Below are 15,361 nucleotides of genomic sequence, written 5' to 3' on the forward strand. Positions count from 1 at the left end.
TATTATGAATACTTTGGAAAATTTTAGACTTCTCAGCTTGACTCAAAGCACCTTTACGTCCCATCTTGCATATAAAGTTGGCACGCTTAAAGAGGCTGCAAGTCACCAAAATGGCTGCCATTTGATTATTATTGCGCAGATTAGCTTAAAATTTTAGATCTGCGCATGTGTTACTGTTGCCACATTAACATGCCAAATTTCATTACTTTTAATTAAAAACTATCGGAGTTAGAACATAAAAATCTATTTGCATATATTTCTGGTACGCAGTGTATATGATAGCTCCATATCTATTAGTGTTTCACCCTATTTTATAATAGGTCATGGCATGTATGAATGGTTTGTTTAGGTACAAATTTGAGTATGAAATAGTTTGTGTGCAAAACTTCCACTATCCTATTAGAATATATTACTCACTTTCAGAGATAGATGTCAATAATATAATTACATTTTTCAGGATGAGGGCAAATATCACCACTTCTTTGGAAGAGCTATCTACAGATTCCATACTTGTCATACAATGAAAAGGACCCAGTGTGACATCTGTGGCACAATTATATCACTAGTCATTTTAGATATCACATGTTGACCCACACTGGAGGGAAGCCTTTCCGTTGTCCCTTTTCACAAAAGGGTTCTCTTACAAAGCATATGATGAGCCACACAGGAGTGAAGCCTCTCCAATATGATCTGTGTAAAGTAGCTTTCTGACAAAAGAATCGCTTCAAATTTCATATGATAACCCACATTGGAGAAAAGCCATTCCAGTGTGACCTGTGAGATAAAGCTTTCACACAAAACTGTCACCTTAAAAATCACTTGATGGCCCACACAGAAGAGAAGCCTTTCCAGTGTGACCTGTGTGATTCTGCTTTCTCGGAAGAGGGTTCTCTCAAACAGCATATGAGGACCCACACAGGAGAGAAGCCTTTCCAGTGTGACCTGTGTGATTCTGCTTTCTCAAAAAAGGGTCATCTCACACAGCATAAGAGGACCCACACAGGAGAGAAGCCTTTCCAGTGTGACCTATGTGGTTCTTTTTTCTCACGAAAGGATTATGTCACACAGCATATGAGGACTCACACAGGAGAGAAGCCTTTCCAGTGTAACCTGTGTGAATCTGCTTTCTCACAAAAATGTCATCTCACAGAGCATATGAGGACCCACACAGGAGAGAAGCCATTCCAGTGTGGCCTGTGTGATTCTGGTTTCTCAAAAAAGGGTCACCTCACACAGCATATGAGAACCCACACAGGAGAGAAGCCTTTCCAGTGTGGCCTGTGTGATTCTGCTTTCTCAAACAAGGGTAATCTCATACGGCATATGAGGACCCACACAGGAGAGAAGCCTTTCCAGTGTAGCCTGTGTGATTCTGCTTTCTCAGAAAACGGTGATCTCACACAGCATATGAAGACCCACACAGGAGAGAAGCCTTTCCATTGTGACCTATGTGATTCTTTTTTCTCACGAAAGGATTATCTCACACAGCATATAAGGACTCACACAGGAGAGAAGCCTTTCCAGTGTGACCTGTGTGATTCTGCTTTCTCACTAAAGGGTTATCTCACACAGCATATGAGGACCCACACAGGAGAGAAGCCTTTCCAGTGTGCCCTGTGTGATTCTGCTTTCTCAATAAAGGGTTCTCTCACTAAGCATATAATGACCCACACAGATGAGAAGCCTTTCCAGTGTGACCTGTGTCATTCTGCTTTCTCACGAAAGGGTTCTCTCACACAGCATATGAGGACCCACACAGGAGAGAAGCCTTTCCAGTGTGGCCTGTGTGATTCTGCTTTCTCAAAAAAGAGTAATCTCACACAGCATAAGAGGACCCACACAGGAGAGAAGCCTTTCCAGTGTGGCCTGTGTGATTCTGCTTTTTCAGGAAAGGGTTCTTTTGCACGTCACATGAGGACCCACACAGGAGAGAAGCCTTTCCAGTGTGGCCTGTGTGATTCTGGTTTCTCAGAAAAGGGTTCTCTCACTAAGCACATGAGGACCCACACAGGAGAGAAGCCTTTCCAGTGTGGCCTGTGTGATTCTGCTTTCTCAGAAAAGGGTCATCTCACACGGCATATGAGGACCCACACAGAAAAGAAGCCTATCCAGTGTGACCTTTGTGGATTTGATTTCTTACACGAGGGTAATCTCAAACCCACACAGGAGAGAAGCCTGTTCAGTGTGACCTCTGTGATTCTCCTTTCTCACATAAGGGTCATCTCACAAAACATATGAGGGCCCACATAGGAGAGAAGCCTCTCCATAGTGAACTGTGCAATTCTGCTTTCTCATTAAAGATTAATCTCACAAAGCATATGAGGACCCACACTAGAGAAGTCTTTCTAGTGTGACCTTTGTGATGAAGCTTTCTCATAAAAGAATTACCTCAAATATCACGTGATGATCCATAGGAATGAAACAATTCCTTTATGATGTGTGATTCTGCTTTCTCATGAGAGGGTTATCTCACAAAACATAGGCCCACGCGTGAGAGAAGACTTTCCAATGTGATCTGTGTGGTTCTGGTTTCCCACAAAAAATTTCTAGAAAGCACATGAGGACCCACACTGGAGAGAAGCCATTGTGATGCTACCTGTGCGATGCAGCTTTCTCACAAAAGAATCACTTCAAAAAACATATGATCCACACAGGAGAAAAGCCTTTCCAGTATGACCTTTGTGAATCCTTGTTTCTTATTAAAGGTTTCTCACACAATGTTTGAAGACCCATGCAGATGGGCGGCCTTTCCAGTGTGAGCTGTGCTATTATGCTTTCTCAGTAAAGGGTTCCCTCATACAGCACATGAGGACCCGCACAGGAGAGAAGTCATCCACTGTGACCTGTGCAATTCTACTTTCCCACAAAAGAGTTCTGTGATTCTACTTTTTCAGAAAAGGGTTCTCTTACACAGCATACGAGGACCCACACAAGAGGCAAGTCTTTCCAATGCAACATGTATGATTCTGCTTTCTCATGTAAGGGGAATCTTGCACACAGGAGAGAAGCTTTTTCCAATGTGACATGTGCGATTCTGTTTTCACACAAAAGGTTTATCTCAGAAAGTATATGATGACTCACACAGGAGAGATGCCTATCCAGTGTGACTTTGACAGTACATAATGACCCACAATGGAGAAGAGCCATTCTTGTATGATATAGCTTTCAGAAGAGATCTCTCAAAAAACATATGAGGACCCACACAGGAAAGAAGCCTCTCATGTGCAACGTGTGTGGTGCAACTTTCTTACAAAAGGGTTCTCTCGCAATGCATATGAGGACCCACAATGGAGAGAAGCCATTCCTGTGCACTGCAACTTTATCACAAAAGAATCACCTCAAATATCATGTGATCCCCCCACAATTGAAAACTCACAAAATTGGGAACAAGGACAGAGAGACAGGTTCCCCCCAATGAAAGAAACAGTGCAAAAACTATACAAGAATTTAAGATCAAACTGGATGCTGAAAGATACAAAGGCGGGTCACTATAAGCATAGCTCTCTTCCCATAAAAATCAACTAGGTAAATACAGGACAGTAGTCTTTCCACTGTGACCTGTGTGATTGTGCTTTCTCACAAAAGAGGTCTCAACCATCTCATACTGGAAAGAAGCCATTCCAGTGTGACTTGTGTGGTGAAAAATATTCCCTGTAAGATTTGTGGACGTGTTTGTGCACACATTTCACAATTAGCGTACAAAGGAAAAAAGTGTGTGCATAAGGTTTTGAAAATTAAATTAAAATATTGTAATTAAAGATACTAATCCTTTAATTTCATAACAATGAATTCAAAATAAAAGGAATGTGATTTTGAAAATTTGTCAATGACTTTTGAAATATAAGTGTACAATTTCATAATTTTACACATAGTTTTGAGATCTTTTGTATGTTCAGCAGTTATACATCACCAGTACTAGTTCAATCCAATGAAATAAATCAAGAAGCATGTTATTAGTTTTGTACCCTCAAATTAAAAAGTCTGAATAATTGATACAATCTCAATATGTTTTTTTTATGTTTCAAATTCCATTTGGAAAAGAAAATCACTGTTATTTCCTGCAGAAACCTACATTTCAATAATAGCAAAAGGAGCAAAGAATATACTGATGAAAAAAATGGCTACTACAAGTCATTGGAATAGTAGAGATATCTGGATAATAGAGGAACATTGAAACAATGTCAAAGCAAAAATCATAATAATTAAGATAAAAGGGAGCTGTTGGAAAGATCCATCCCAACTTTGTACTTCAATTGAAAAGTAAGCAACAGGAAACAAGGCAACAACTATGTTCGGTAAATAGTGCACACAGATATGGTTGTAATCTGTAACTATTTTTAAATTTACAAATGTAAAAAAATATATATACAAATAACAGAATTGCATAGAACTGGTGGATCTTGTTGTCAGATTCAAATGAAGCAAAGGGTGTGAAGGGAAAAAGAACTGCAAGTGAAGAATGGCTGGATGAAATCATGAAAAATGTTCCACCCATTTATAGGACAGTTTCCCTGAGGATGAGGCACAAGAATGGTCAATGTGATTTTTCATCTGGTAGTGGACATGTTACTGCCCTTTGTCTTAACTATCATGATTTTCTTGCTGATGCTACAGAAATATTTAGTTTGATGTTCGAGGAAAATTAGATACAAGATTATATAAAATTTAACACAAAAAAATGGTATTAGTTGCTCTTCAGAATGAAGTTCTGAGACTTGGAAAAGTTGATGGATATTGGAGGAGCCTTTCTTGTCTCTAGTGCAGACTGTGAGTGAGGATTTAGTCCAATGAATTGAATAAGAAACAAACTTAGACACTGTTTAGGAGAATGTCATTTGGATAAGTTCATATAACCTACAAATTATATGGAAATTAAATTAATTCAGATGTATATAAAGAATGTGTGAATGCCGAAAACAAAAGGGAGGAGAAATAAGAAGTTAGAAGGTAGAATCGAAATTGAGAATCAGTACTGGACTTATTTTTATATATACTTGGAGTTATTTTTAAAGTTAGAAAGGTTAAATGTAATTGTACCTTAGTGTTATATATATATATATATATATATATATATTATACATATATATGTATATATATATTTATTCATATATATATATGTATATATATATATTCATGTTATTAATCTCATGAATGTAAAATACATATTAAATATTTCTGTCAGGTCTGTCATTGTCACATTTATCTTGTTTATGGAAGGCCAAATTTAGGAGGTATTTCTAATGCACAATAAAAATATTACATGGAAATTTACATGGTCTATTGATCACTAGCCATGAAATCATGATAACTGATATAGAAGTTGGTGAAACTTTTGCAAGTAGCAATCACAGCTTAGATTCAAAATGCTGAAAAAAACTAGAATAGATACTTGTGTTTCTAAAATAACCGATTTCAGTAAAGCTCAGTTCATAGGACTACGTGAGGAGCTTCAGTTTACAGATTGGGAGGAAAAATTAAGCGAAGGAACTGTAGATCAGATGTGGGTAATGTTTCAAAATATGCTTACTAAGATGATTCATACATACATCTTGTTTAAGGACAGATGCCTCCCAAATCAAGCTTGCCCAAAATGGCTTGACAAAGAAACTGAAAAAAAGTATTGCTAAAAAGAAACAGGCTTATAAGGAATACAAGTGCTAGGGTGCACTTAATGACTACCAAAGTTATGTGATATTACAGAGAAATTAAAAAAAAAAAAACAATATGAAATTAATATCACTGATAAATCCAAAGAGAATCCCAGAGAATTCTAGTTACATTAGAGATAAAAAAGGTTATTAGGAATCACATTGGCCCACTATTATCTGCTGATGGTCAACTTGAAAATTCAAATGAAAGAATGTGTGATATTTTAAACAACTATTTTGCTCAGTATTCGTAAATGAAACAGCTTAAAGTGAACTCCAAACTAAAACCTGTGAAAAGTCTAGGGTGAACTTACTACGATTGATATAACAAAAGAAAATATTAAAAGGTGTATCGAGAAACTCAAAGTTAATAAAACAACAGGGCCTGATGGCATCCAAGAATCTTAAAGTAAATGAAAAATGAGATTGTTGTTCCATTAGAAATTATTTTCAAGAAATCCATAGTATCCAGAGATGTTCCAAGAGAATGGAAACTAGCTAACGTTATTCCCATATAAAAAATGTGACAAAAAGAAACCAAATAACTATAGGCCTATAAGTTTGACATCAATCATAGGAATAATGTTGGAAACTATCATCAGAGATGCTATAGAACATCATTTAGAAAGTAACTGTTTGATAATTGATAGCCAGCATGGATTCAGATGGAAACATTCTTGCGTGACTAACTTACTCAAATACTACAATACACTCCTCTCGAATTATGACAAAAGAAAAAAATATAATTTAATATATCTTAGACTTTGCAAAAGACTATTTACTAAAAGACTACTTACTAAATTAGCTTCACACGGAATAAGTGATAGCCTATTAAGTTGGACTAGTAATTGATTGAATGATCAAAAACAGATTTGTTCTAAATAGCAAAACTTCTAGATGGAAAACTGCTACAAGTGGAATTCCTCAGGGTTCCGTTCTTGGGCCACTTTAATTCATAGTACATGCAGTGGTGGGCGCGCGAACCTTTTTTGGGGGTTCCGAATCCGAACCCGAATCTTCGCCGGTTTTGGGTTCCGAACCTCCGAATAGCGAACCCGATTTTCAAAATTTCGGTGCGAACATTTATTCCGAACATTTGTCCGCGAACCTCCGAATCTTTAAAAAATAGCAAAGCGAACCTTAATTCCGATACCTTCCGAACATTTCCAAACCTAAATTTTACTCATTCCGAATCTCCGAATCTAAATCTAAAGCTTTCCGTTTAAAAAAAGTGTTTTTTTAAGATATCTACATTATTTATGAAACAAATTATTACTAGAAAAACAAATTATTAATACAAGACAGTAAAAAGTAAAAACAAAAGTTCACAAAACAAAACAGTAAAAACATTTAAAACAAAAATTCACAACACTTCAGTCTTCACTCTTTACTCTTCACAGATTCACTCTAACTTGTCAGTCCTTTCTCTCTCCCTCTTAACCAACTTCAAGTTTCCCTTCATGAAGGTCAGGTTCTCAAAGTTCAGATTGGTCAGAGAGGCTCACTTTGGCCTCAAAATGTCCGAGCCGAAGCTGAAGAGTCGTTCAGCTGAGGCAGACGAGGGCAGGGGAGTGTTATACTTGATGAAACAGTTCACCCAGTGCTGCCTGTGCTCCTTGGGGAAGTTTGCCGGGGAGATCTTCATGATGCTTGTGCCGAGAATGGCGCCCCAAGTGTCTACTTCCTTGCCGACCTCCTCCTCCAGGTTGGCCACCACCACAGGCTCCTCCTCGTCCTCAAGAAGGAAGGCAAACTCGTTGTGCTCGCTGGTGTGGCTGGCCACAGACTGTGGCCTGGAGGTGGGCTGGCTGGAGGCGGAGGCCACATCCCCCTCCTTGGACCTGATTTGGGCCACAAGGTCCGACACCATCTTGTCCCTCACCAGGTTGTACAAGTCAGGATTTGTCCTGCATATGTACTTGACCATCTTTAAACGGAACCTGGGGTGGGAGGCAGTCGCAAGGAGCTTCTCCTGGTCCTCAAACATGTGTTGAAACCTGAAAAGATTAAGATATGAGTTAATTTAATTATTGATTAATGATTACTATTTTTTTTCATTTCAATTACTATAAAATATTATATTATTTTATTATTTATATAATTATATTGTATTGTTATTATAATATCATATTAAAATATTAAAAATATCTACCTTTCATTGAAGCCCTTTTTGTCTCTGCCATGGTGCTCCTGTGTCTCCAGGAGGTAGGTGACGAGGGGCTTGGCATGCTTGATGCTGTTGTCGTCCCTAAGCAGGTTCAAGTCCCTCTGGAGCACCATCAAGTTGGGAAGGAAGTTCCCCATGTAGGCATGCTGGTCTGACTGCATTTTGTCCAAAGCATTGGCAACTGGGGCCATAACTTTGACGTACTCAGCGATGGCCTCGTTGTCCTCGTCAACAAAGGCGAGGATCGGGTTGGGGCGCATGCTGGTACAGAGATCATTGATCTTTTTACGGGTGTCCAGGTCCTGTAGCAGGCCAGAAAGCATCTTACAGCTGTCATAGCTGGAGTTCCACCTCGTCGCGCCAGGGACTTTAAGTTTTTTGCCGATAGCATCCTTTATCTCGTTGGCTGCGACAGTTCGGCGGCCCTGGGCATTCCACAAAGACTGTGCCTTGGCAGCCGACCTTCTGAAGATATTCCTACCACCATGGTTCCATTGTGGGACCTGAAAAAAGAATATTTATCATTTAATATTTTATTACAATTCACAAATTAAAAAATAATAAATAATAATTTAAATCTTTTTTAGTTTTTACCAAAAGAACAATAAATTATTTGATATTTATAAATTAATAATTTATTAGATTTAATTTTTTTTTATTATACTCACTTTGGAAACATCCTCAGACGCCAGGAGGTTAAGAGTGTGTGCACCACACCTCTGGTGTTTAGGCAGGCTAACCTCGGCTTCGTCAGCCTGGTCCAGGGCCTCCTCCATAGATATGACCTGAGGCTCGTCAGGCTTGTCCTCGCCAGGTTGTATGACGACGTCCTCTTGTGCAAAGTTGACAAATGCACTTACATAGTTTGTGTCATTGTCTGTGGTCGTGCAAAGGATCTTGCTGCTGATGCGGAAGTCCTCATGCAGCTTGCTCAAGGACCTCGCCAAGTACTCGGCTGTCTGGCTCTCCTTCACCTCCTCCATGCCCAAGACTGCAGTCGTCCTCTCCAGGGTGGCCTTGTCCAACCACGAGACTGTGGAGCCTATGAAGGCCCGGTTGTGGCTCGACCAGCTGTCGGCAGTGGTGGCCAGGTAGTCCTGCTTGGACATGATCTTGGTGAGCTCATTTTTGGCCCTGGCGCTCATATGCTTGATGTCGTCGCCAAGCTTTTTCCTGGACGGCAGCTTGAACTGAGGGTTCAGGTAGTAGAGGAAGGCCCTGAGCGCCTCTGACTCTGTTGTTATGGTGGGCAGCATGTCGCGGATAATTCACTGAAACATAAAAAAGATGTGTGAGTATTTGAAGTTAAATTTTTGTTTTAAATTATTTTTATTTATTAAAGTTAATAAATTTATCAAATTATTTTCATACTAAAACAGTAGAACTTTTAAAAGTAAAACTTACCTCATAAAACAGGTCAAGGGCCTTCTGCTGGTCAAACCTCTCAGCCATAGCCTCCTCAATACAGCCCTGCCTGAGGCTTTTGGCATCCCGACCACCACCAGAAGCAGAGTGGCCACGTTTGCTGCTGCCATCTAAGGCTGTTTTTAAGGCAGGACTATCTAAAGGGTGCTTGGTGGCATAATGCTTCTTTAAGTTGCTGTTGGTGTCATTCTGAAGCTTCAGCCTCGCAGTGCAGTTTTTCTTGGCGCAGAGGGCAAACCCGGCGTCCCTGCCGACACCACACTTGAAGAAGGGCTTGAGAATGTCCCAGTCTCTGTAGAGGTCCCTCTCCCTCCTGGAACCGTGACATTGGTGTATGAGACTGAGCATTTGGGTTTCTCGACCTCGGTGTGGATGTCACGTACTTATCCATTGTCAGCGGTGAGTGTGATGTGAGTAGAGTAGTCTAGCCTCCTTGGGTGTCCTCTCCAGAGTGTTGTCAGTGCAACGGTTGAAGAATGTCTGACTATTGTAGCACTTTAACTAAATCGTAACTTACGGGACGCGGTGACAAGAAAGTCTGCAGACTGTGCAGATTTGTAAACACTAAACAAGCGCTCAGGTTGGCTGCTGCAGTCACCGGCGCATGCGCGGTGGCTGCGCGTCACTAACAAGCGTTCCGATTGGCTGGCAGCTAGCTGTGGTCACAACATGACGAGTCTGTGTTGTACAGATAAAGCAACGAGTTAAACACCACGAGTATATTTCCAAGTTCAAAGAAGGGCAGTCCAGGCAGTACTACTAGTCTTTGTTTCACATTACTACACACAGTCACACAGGTTTGCATATCGAGCACATTTCGAGCAGTGGTCATTTGAGACACACACACACACACGCCCATACTGAAATAGAAGTAGAGAGAAGCGATAAAGTAAAACACAATGCTAATGGTCATAGGCGTCACCACATCTGTATGCCGCGGAAAAGTTGAAAACCAATGTTTGGTCGTCTTCGTTTTTTCGACTTTTTCTCAGGATACGGAGGTTCGGATTCGCGAGAAAAAAAGACGTTCCGAACCCGGAAGTCCGAATCTTTTTTGACGTCGGTCCGAATCCGAACCTCCGAACCCAAATCCGGGATTTTGTCGGTCCGAACAAATCCGCGGATAAAGGTTCGCGAACATTTGTTTGGAACGCCCACCTCTGAGTACATGTAAACTATGTAAACCACGGACTAAAACCTATTGTCTCCAAATTTGCTGATGATACAAATCTGTGCGGAATGGCAAATGATCACTTAAACCAATTAGACATTCAAAAAGATTTAGATAAACTACAGCAATGGTCTGAAAAGTGGTCAATGAAAGTTAACACAAGTAAATGCAAGTGAATGCACATAGGTAAAAATAACAGTATGTATGATTACATGTTATTCGGATATTCGTTAACAAAAGTGTAAAAAGAAGAGGATCTCGGCGTAATTATCAGTAACGATCTCAAATCATCTAAGCAGTGTATTTCAGCCTCTGAGAAAGCAAATAATATTCTAGGACTGATTGCACGATTTTTTTTTTTTTTCTTTAACTTCAAAAGTCCATCTCTCATTAACAAACTCTATAAATTGTTAGTTCGTCCACATTTGGAATATGCTGTTTCCGTATGGTCACCAAATCTCATTAAAGACATTGACAGATTGGAAAAAGTACAATGGCGAGCCACAAAGCTGATTCCAAACATCAAAAATAAATCATACGAAAATCGACTAAAACATGAATATCTCCCCCCCCCCCAAAAAAAAAAAAATACTCGCAGATTACTTGAAACAGGTCTTTAAGATTCTAAAGAGAATTGACATCAAAAGTGACAAAATTTTTACAGTGAATGAGAATCTGACAAGAAATAATGGTCTCAAAATGTCAGGAAATAGATTTAATTTGGAAGTGGGTAGAAACAACTTCACCAAACGTGTAGTTAATGAATGGAATAAACTTCCTGGTGAGGCTGTGCAATGTAGTTTATTTCGAAACTTTAAGATTCGTTTAGATAAACACCTAAGGACGATGCTGTAATGCCAGCCATTTGTTTTATATCATTTGTTATTATTTGTCTATTATTATTTGCTTGACTTTCATTTATTATTATTCATTTGTCAACTTTTTATTTACCATTTACCTGTTTGTTTATCATTTAACTATACTAATGCATTTTATCTTATCTACAGTATATTATGATTTATATATGTATATATGTATATATATGTATATATGTATATATATATGTAAATATATATATATATATATGTATATATATATATATGTATATATATATGTATATACATATACCAAGGCTTTTTCCCTCTTACAAGGGAGGTAGCCAAAAAGGGAACGGCACAAAATCATTCCCACCTATTTCATCCCTGAATACACTCCACTCCCCTCCACCCTCCTTCTTATCTTAGCACCTCCTGAATGACGAGTCATCCCTGCACCCTGTCCACTGCCCTGGGTCAGAGGCAGTGTCGCAAGGCACAGCACATCCATAACAAGGCCGCTTCATTAAATCGGCGACTCCTCCCCTCTCCCTCCCCGCATGTACAAAAGAAGATGGGGAGAAATCCGTTCGGGCTGCGTCAAATTTTGCTCACACATATTACCTCACCACCCATCCCCCCGCCCATTCCACCTCATGCATCACATCATCTATATACAACCATTCTCCATTCACCCCTGTCTTCTGTCATCTCCCGTCCTTCCTCAACAGACATTCCCCTCTTCCCCAAAGCCCCTTTCACCCCATCCATCCATCTCATCCTAGGACGTCCCTTCATGTTCACTCCCTCCACATCTGCCTTCCATACGTCTTTTACTAGTCTTTCTTCATTCATTCTTTCCATCTGTCCCAACCATCCTAATACTCTTTCATCAACCCTATCTCCCCGTTCCCTTTCCACCCCTGTTCTCCTCCTCACCTCCTCGTTTCTCACTCTATCCAGCCTAGTAACCCCTATCATACTTCTCAGACACCTCATCTCAAACACATTCAAACTCCTTTCTCTCTTCCTATCTCATGTTTCATGTTTCTGTCCCGTACAGTGCTGTTGGCACAATCATTCCTTCATGCAGTCTCCTCTTAGCATCCATTCCCAAATGTCTATTCCTCATTACACTCTTGAATCCACCAAGGCATTTACTCACTTCTCTCTATCTAATTCTACCTCCACCTCCACTCCACCTTTTCCTGCAACATTTGCATCCAAATATCTAAAGCTATCCACTTCCTCCAGTCGCTCTCCCTTAATGCTCACTTCCAATATGCTGCCACTTTCACCCCTTGTACATCTCATCACCTTACTTTTGCCCACATTTATCTTCAGCTTTCTTCTTTCACACTCTCCCGAACTCTGTCACCAACTTCCTCTACCCCTCCTCCGATCTTGCTACAAGCGCAGTGTCGTCCGTAAACAACAACTGACTCACCTCCCACTTTTCTCCATTTTCTTTAACCATCTCCAATCCCTGACCCACCACCCTTGCATTTACCTCTCACACCACCCCATCCATGTATAAGTTGAACAGCCAGGGCGACATAACGCATCCTTGACGAAGTCCCACCTTTACCTCGAACCACTCACTCTCTCCATTTCTAATCCTGAAACATGCTCTACTACTCTCGTAAAAACTCTTGACAGCTCCGATAAGCTTTCCTCCTATCCCGTATATCCGCATAACCTCCCACAGTGTCTTCCTGTCTACCTTGTCGTAAGCCTTTTCCAGATTCATAAAAGCCCAAAAAACATCCATCCCCTTTCCTATAGCTTTCTCACATATCTGTCTTACTACAAAGATCTGATCTACACAACCTCTACCCATCCTAAATCCACACTGTTCCTCACCAATTACTCCCTCTGTTCCTCTCCTAATCCTCTCAATCAAGACCCTCCCATAAGCCTTCCCAACTACACATAACAAGCTAATCCCTCTGAAACTATCACATTCACACTTGTCCCCTTTTCCCTTGTAAAGTGGAACTATACAGGCACACCTCCAATCCTCCGGCACTCTACCTTTTCTCCAGCAAAGATTAAATAACCTCACCAGCCAGTCCACCATTACTGTACCTCCTCTTTTTTTTTTTTTTTTCTTTTTTTTCTTTAAGACATTCTGCATGGCATCCATCCAGACCAGGTGCCTTACCTGCTTTCATCTCATCATCTTAACAACTGCCTTCACTTCATCCTTCCCTATTTCTCCTCCATTTTCCTCACTCATCACGGTCATTTTCTTAGAATTTCCCACTGCAACTATCTTTCCCTCCCTATCCCCCTTCACATATAGCAACTCCTTAAAATACTCTGCCCACCTTCCCCTTACTGCCTTCTCTTCCATTATCATCTCTCCATCTGCACCTTTTACCTTTTCTTCTCTTTCTTGATTCGCCTCCTCTTCCTCTCTTAATTTCTTTCCAAAACATCTCTTTATTACTTTAAAAATTTTCCGTCATACTCCTACCCCACTTCATATCTGCTCTCCTCTTTACCTGCTTTACCTTGTGCTTCTCTTTTCTTTTCTTTGTGCCTCTCATATGACTCCCTCGTCCTATTTTGTAACCAATCTGTGAAAGCTCGCTTCTTGTCTTCTACAACCTTCTTTGATCCTCATCCCGCCATTCACTACCCTTCCTTCTATTTCCTCCTGTCCTTCTTGTTCCACACACCATCCTTGCACACTTTGTGACTCCCTCCTTGAACCATCCCCACTCGTCCTCCACACCTAGCTCTACTCTATCCTTCAATCTCTCCCACTCCTCACTCAGCTTCTTCTTGTACTCCTCCTTTTCCTTTGCATTTAAAAAGTTCACTCTAAGCACCTCCCTACCTTTTGTCCCTCTCCTCTTTCTCCATCTATCCTCCACTCTCAACTTACCTTCCACCAAAAAATGATCTGATATCCCCCCACCCTCCCCCCTTAGCACATGTACATCCTTAACTCTTCCTATCATAATCCTATTTACCACTACATAATCCATTAACTCTCTGTCTACCACCCTCCCATCCACCACCCTCTCCCATGTGTACTTATGCTTGACTTTCTTCCGAAACACTGTATTTGCTATCATCAACTCTCTAGACACATTTCCACCATCAACTCTCCACTATGATTCTTTCCTGGAACTCCACATTTCCCACTCACTCCATCAATTGGACCATTTCCTACCCTAGCATTAAGGTCTCCCAGTACTGTTACATTGACATTTCTCCCTAAATCCTCTATGCACTAATTTAAATCTATCCAAAAGGCCTCCCTTTCTTCTACACTCTTCTCACTGCCAAGCCCATATGCACTTACAAAGACCCACATCTCCTTTCCCAGTTTCACCTTCATCCACATTATCCTTGAGGAAACCTCCTTCCACTCCACTACACGTTTACCTATCTCTTCACTTACTAGAATAGCCACCCCTTCCCTCCCTCGCCCTCTCTTCACTCCTGATAACCTCCCACTTACACTCACCCTTCCCTTTCAACTTAGATTCACTCAAAGCCAACACATCCATCTTTCTTCTCACAAACATACTACCTATCTCTTCCCTTTTACTCTCATCTGTACCACATCCACGCACATTAAAAGACCCAAACCTTAGGGTGCTGGTCGGAAAACTCCTAGACCCTCTTATTCCTTTACTTTTTCTTTTAGGAATGTCCCCTGTGGGGCTACAAGGAGACGGATGCCTAGTCCCAATCCCCGTCCCTTTCTTCTTGCCTCTTACGATCCAAGTGGAAATACTTGGTGGCAGTATTCTTTCCCCCCACCACAGAAAATGAATACTCAGAGAAATGGAACATGACAGCAGCAAGGGGTTGGGGGACAGCATAACGGAGGGACAGTCGTAGTATAAAAGTGTCATCATTTCTCTATGAACAGAGTTTTCGTCTATCATAGACAAAAGGATGTGTGACTCTGGTCCGTAGGGGTGCCCCATATAGACCCTAAAGTATCAACTCCATGCTACTTTGCCACAATAACAAGCAGCCAATACCCCAGAAAATAGAAAAAATAAAAAAAATAGTAACATAAAAACATACACATACATATATACCAAAAGCTTTTTTCCCCATATAAGGGAGGCAGAAAAAAAGCATGAAAACCACTCCCACCCATTTAAAC

General features: G+C 40.6%; 1 protein-coding gene across 1 annotated transcript in view; it reads right to left on the reverse strand.

Annotated features, from left to right (window-relative positions):
* The window catches only part of LOC143031926 (uncharacterized), a 493,007-nt gene that overhangs the window by 239,433 nt on the left and 238,213 nt on the right, over positions 1-15,361 (reverse strand). The gene's annotated exons all lie outside the window — the stretch shown is intronic.

Source organism: Oratosquilla oratoria, chromosome 12 (assembly GCF_046742065.1).
Source record: "Oratosquilla oratoria isolate Oo_2021 chromosome 12, ASM4674206v1, whole genome shotgun sequence".
Lineage (NCBI taxonomy): Eukaryota > Metazoa > Arthropoda > Malacostraca > Stomatopoda > Squillidae > Oratosquilla > Oratosquilla oratoria.